Below are 6,000 nucleotides of genomic sequence, written 5' to 3'. Positions count from 1 at the left end.
TACTACTATTGTATAGTAGTGCTCCCTCAACCTTTTACTGCTATACTTAGTTCTAGTCTTGGGTAATCTTAATTTATGCCTATTTTGTGTATTTAGATGTGATTTAGTATTAAACGTAATTTGTGTATATTTAACAGAAAAAAGTAAAAAAAAAAAAGTTTTAAAAAGTGGAAAAAGTTCAAATGTAAACAAAACTGTAATTTGATAAACCGAATGAATAACTTACTATTTACTTAGAGCTCTGTATTAAAAATCTTTTCTACTACTTTGATATTATGAACTCCCATTAAATCACTTCATCAGATCCAGTTGCAAGTTCGCGTAACTTCCAATATTAAATCGAGCGTCCTGATCCCATTCGGAGGGAGACCTCTTTCTGCGCGAGGCTCCCATTAAAACTCACGTAAAGTTTATTTAAACTTTTCCGTAGCTCTGGGGGTCTTTCTGTGCATACGAGATGAGTAAGAGTATTTTATGCCATTTCGATATTATAATATTACCAACCGATCCAAAAAGGATGGTCTGAATTCGATGCGATTTTTTTTTAAACTTATAATAAATCTACTGTAATGTGATTATTTAAAGGAGATTCTATGATCAATACTGAAGCCAAGATTATATTATTTTACTGTCTGTCTGTCTGTCTCTATCTAGGCCACACAGCACGCACGAATTGAAATAAAACTTTCCTTTTTTATTTTTTTTATTTGTTTATTTGTGACATAACTTAACCGCTAATGAAGAAACGATGAACACTGTACAAGTATGAAACTGCGTAACAGTCATCACGCCCGTCTCCGAAACTTTAAACTGCTACCACTGTTCACCACTGGATATTCATCAAGAAAACTAAATACATTCAAAAATATTAATCAAAATAAGATAAAATAATGATCAAAAGGGATACATGCAACATGATAATCTTAATTTTGAGTGTGTGTGTGTATGTTTTTTGTGTGTATAATTTGAGTTCATACTACGAGATAGGACATAGACTTATTAGGGTACTATTTATCTCGGAATGTAGCACCAGTATTTTTGGAGAGGAGGTGAAAGTGTTTTACAATTTAATAAAATAATCCCGTTAAATGTAAATAAACCAATTTAAATAACTATTTTTGTACTGAATCGGTTCTAGTATCAGTTAGTTTTAGAAGTAAAAATAAACTTGTAGTGCAGTTTAGTAGGCTGCATAAAATTAGTAATTCATTTAAGGCTAATCGTATATCTTTTTATAACAAATTACCAGATGAAATCCTTGAGATGTCTCTCAATAAGTTCAAAGTTTATATAAAACGTAAGCTTATTGAAAAATCATATTATAATATTAAGGATTACATGTATAATAAAAAAGCTTGGGTATCAATTGCTCTTACTTCATAGCTTAACATTGACAAGACTGTGAGATGGTGATAACAAAAAAAACCTGGCTAAGTTTGTTGTGGGCTCTTGTTAGACCAGGGCGCGTTTGGAACCCTCCTAGCTTTAGTTTTAGGTTAACGAATGCATTTATCACCGTCACTAACATTAGTGTAATATGATGTTAAATGTATGAACGCCTAAAAGTGCATGTAAGTGTAGACCCTACATGAATAAAACATTTTTGAATTTGAATTTGAATTTGAATTTTTAAATTTCCTGTAGATCTGATGACTATGGTTACTGATAGAGGACAGAACTCCTGAGGGAACGGCAGCAAACTTCTCACTTAAGGCTTAACGATACTGACTACATAAAGTCCCAGCTGTATAGGCAGGACAGGAGAAAATTATATCCCCGGGAAAAGACATATATGATTTGGATATTATTTCCACTTGTGCGCCAGTGCTCTGAGAGTTGATAAAGCGGTGGGAGAAGAAAATTTTTTATCCTTTCCCCTGGGATATAATTGTGTCGTGCCCATGCTAGCTGTGCAGGTGCACACTTCAATTATATCCCTTGTCAGGGGATTTAATCGGGGGATATAGTTTTTGTCTCCTGCCTGTGCTAACCCTGCTGGTGTTAAAATGTAAGAAAATTATTTGGTCATTTCTAAAGAACAGGGTCGTTTACTTAAAAAGTTGCGTGACATCGTCCCATTAGTTATATGAGGTAATAAAACTTCAAAGAAATTTCACGAGTCAATTTACTGAAGAGTCAATTTAGTTTTCCGATTAACTTAATCATTATTTTACTTATTTGTAAAATGAATAGGTACTATACTGGAATGATGTTGCCTGAAGCAATTTAGTGACACAGTAAATTCAAAATTCGCTTTGAAACATAATTAGTTTTACACTTTATTATTGATTGAGTTGACGACTGTATCATTGATAGACTATAGGCCTCTGCTGGACTACAGGCCTCTCCCAACGCGAGGGTTTAGTTATAATAACCACGCTGAAATTTAAAATTCATTTATTTCAAGTAGGCCTAATTTAAGCACTTTTGAAACGTCAAGTCTGTCTGTGCGTAGTGACACTACCACCGGTTCAGAAAGCAGATTCTACTGAGAAGAAGCCGGCGAGAAACTCAGCAGTTGCTCTTTTCCAATATCAACAATTTAGATTTTACATATTTAAATTCTATCTCGTGAGAGATGAAAGCGGAGCCGAATGCTTCCAAGCAACCTTGTCATTAAGAAATTCATCAATTGTATAGTAACCTCGCTGTAATAAATTTGTTTTAACACATTCTTTAAACTTATGCATTAGTAGGTCCAAAACTTCTTTAGGAATCATGTTATAAAAGCGCATACTCAATCCCACAAATGACTTCTGCACCTTTCGCAGACGATATGCAGATGTCATTAATTTATGACCATTTCTTGTAAGTCGACTGTGAGCAGACAGGTTATGATGATGTTGTGATAGCAGTAGATGGTAGTAGCAAATACTCTATAATATATAGACTCCCTTTAGAGGGAGACCTTACCTTATTAGACCTATTTCGATTCTCGGCACAAACCTCCTATGCTCTCAGAGCTATGGAGTTTTTAATAAACTAACACTTGCTTTAACGGACCCCTCAGTAACTTCTCCGTAATGTACTCCAAGGAGTTTGAAGTTTAACAATCCGCACTTGGCCAGCGTGGTGGACTAAGCTCTGGACTCTTGTCACTCTGAGAGCTTACCCGTGAATTATTGGACTCACCCGGTCGCCCACAGGTCCTCATGATGTGTAGATAAACACGCTAACCACTAGATCACAGAAGCAGTTGGCTTATATTTCATCATCATCATATCAACCCATTACCGGCTCATTACAGGGCACGCAGTGGCGTGCACTTCATACATGCACAAAAGCACTGCATACCATAAAATTGAAATAAATTGAATATTGTAAGAGGAGGATTTTTTCCATTTTATGCAATATTCCTGTTGTATGCATACCCTGGTAAGAAACCCAGTGCACGCCACTGAGGGCATGGGTGCCCTTCCACAACGTGACTCCACACACCTTTGAGAACATTATGTATAACTCTCAGGCATGCAGGTTTCCTCGCGATATATTCCTTCACCGTTGAAGCAAGTTATATTTTAATTACTTAAAACGCACATAACTTAGAAACGTTTTAGGTGCGTGCTGGGCCCACTGACTTCGGCCCACCGAAAGCAAAGTCGAGCTACTACCCACTGGGCTATCACCGCTAATATTTACAGGCTATAAAATAAAAGGAAACATTTACGGATGTTTTGCGAGCACCCCTAACAACAAGCAATAAAACTTCAAAGAAGGCAATGATTCAAATTGACGACACAATTTACTGATGAGCATTTACCCATGGGACTCCTAAATTAAGAGTGAATAATGTATTATATTTTTTACGACTTTCTCTTAGGTAAACTTCCTAAGACATTTTAATTCCCTAACGCAAATCGTTGGGAAAAGTTATACCCACGTTTGCCCACAGTTTATGTATCAGTTTAAAGCAATGAACCGACTGTAATACAATTTTTGGCGTTACGTATTTTTGCCTAGAGCTCTGAGTCACCCAGCGGGATGGAGTGACCTATAGGGGGATCGAATAAGGAATCAGTAATGTAGAGGAACCAGAGTTACCAAAATGCTCAACGAATTACAAAGCTGAAGAAATATTTTAAGAACTGAAGCCTATGATTTTAAAGTAACATATTTTCTAAATTTTGAGGTTTGTAGACTTAATAATAAAATAAATCAGCATTAAATTTCATCCCCTATTTTGCCACCGTTAAGGGGAGATTCTCCAAAGTAATTTATATAGATTTTTGATACCTAAATGCCTAAATTTCCACGTAACTAATTTGAAAAATATAGAACTTTTCCATCCTCTATTTGACCTCGTTCAAGATTATTTTTTAAAATAAAAGATAGCCTATATCCATCTCAATGAAATCATGTATCTCTATGCTTTTGAAAATTCATTCTCTTAGGCCAAATAGTGGTTCGAAAACCAAAATGAGGTCGAAAGCAAGACAGCCGATTGGCGCATTGGGCAGCGACCCTACTTTCTGAGTCAAGGCTGATGGTTTGATTCCCACAACTGGAAAAAATAAATGTTTTTCAGTGTCTGGGTGTATATCTGTATTTTAAGAGTATTTATGTATGTTATTCATATAATATCAGTCATCTTAGTACCCATAACACAAGGTACGCTTACTTTGGGGCTAGATGGCAATGTGTGTATTGTCGTAGTATATTTATTTATTATAAAAGGCAGGGTTTAAATCAACCTAAGACCTCCTAATCGTCATCCCAAAGTCGTCATCGTAAATTAAACTAAGTAGCTAGAAAAACCTCTGGTAAGCAATTTATACGCAAAGTTGAAGTCGATGACAAAGAAAAACTTTTAATGTAACATTTTTTGTCACGAGCCGATGTAACTTACGTATCTGACGTCCTTTCTTGGCACAAAATTCTTCCAGACTTTTCCATTAAATGAAACTTCTTTGAATTGTCAGCGTAAGATCACGTTTGGGACTTTTTTCCTGTCGCCTTCCAACTCCCCTAGCTCCAAACTTGCGATTATTACTTCGCCATCATTGTTGCTATTAGTGGAATTTGTGGTTTTCTTGCTCGAATTCAATTTTAGAGTAGTAAGGAGTAATCATTTCTCTTATCGTAAGAAGAAATTGCGTTACTTTATTACGGTTATTCGTAAAGGGGTCAAAATCTAGGACTAAGTCCACTTAGTCTACTGCTTTGTCCAATATAGAAATTAATAAATTATAAGGTACTTCTATCTGGATAGGTACATAATAAAATAATAAGATACCCAAAAACCGACCTCTTTAGCGCAGTGGTGAGAGTAGTGATTAGTAACGCCTAGAAAAACAATATATAATAATAAAAACATTTACCTTTTAATCAAACTATTTTCACTACTCAACCCATATAAATTCAAATTCAAAATTCATTTATTTCAAGTAGGCCTAATATAAGCACTTTTGAAACGTCAAATCTGTCTGTTTGTAGTGACTCTACCACCGGTTCGGAAGGCAGATTATACTTTAATTTACATTTTACATTTTAACATTCATATTTCTATCTTGTGAGAGATGAAAGCGGAGCCGGATGCTTCCAAGCAACCTTGTCATTAACCTAACAATATAATCTAACTTATCTATGGTTCTTGCCACAAGGTTTTATTTTGTGTTTATAATATAATATAATAACCTATATTTTTCATTTTTCGGATGCATTCACCATACGAAAAATGTAAAATATAGGTTATTATAAAATACAAATTTAATCTTTTTTCTTCTGTCAAGTGACAGTTTACGGGTGAACTTTACGATCCGCCGAATCGGATCTGTCGTCCACCTAACATTATTCTCCCTATTAAGCCCAAATTATTTATATATCATTCAGGCCTCGTGATCTTTGTTAGACGATGCAAACATTGTCTCGTTACAGCAAAAACTGACGACCATTGACACATTCGAGACACTGATCTGCCTCTTCGCTCTCCTCAGTGCAAGAATGGTGGACTCCACACCCTTCCTCTAAACAACCTCTCTATCTTCTCTTGTCAATTGCGAG

This window comes from Pararge aegeria, chromosome 4, assembly GCF_905163445.1.
Source record: "Pararge aegeria chromosome 4, ilParAegt1.1, whole genome shotgun sequence".
Classification (NCBI taxonomy): domain Eukaryota; kingdom Metazoa; phylum Arthropoda; class Insecta; order Lepidoptera; family Nymphalidae; genus Pararge; species Pararge aegeria.
The sequence above is the reverse complement of the archived record's forward strand: the minus strand, read 5'-3'. Positions refer to the sequence as shown.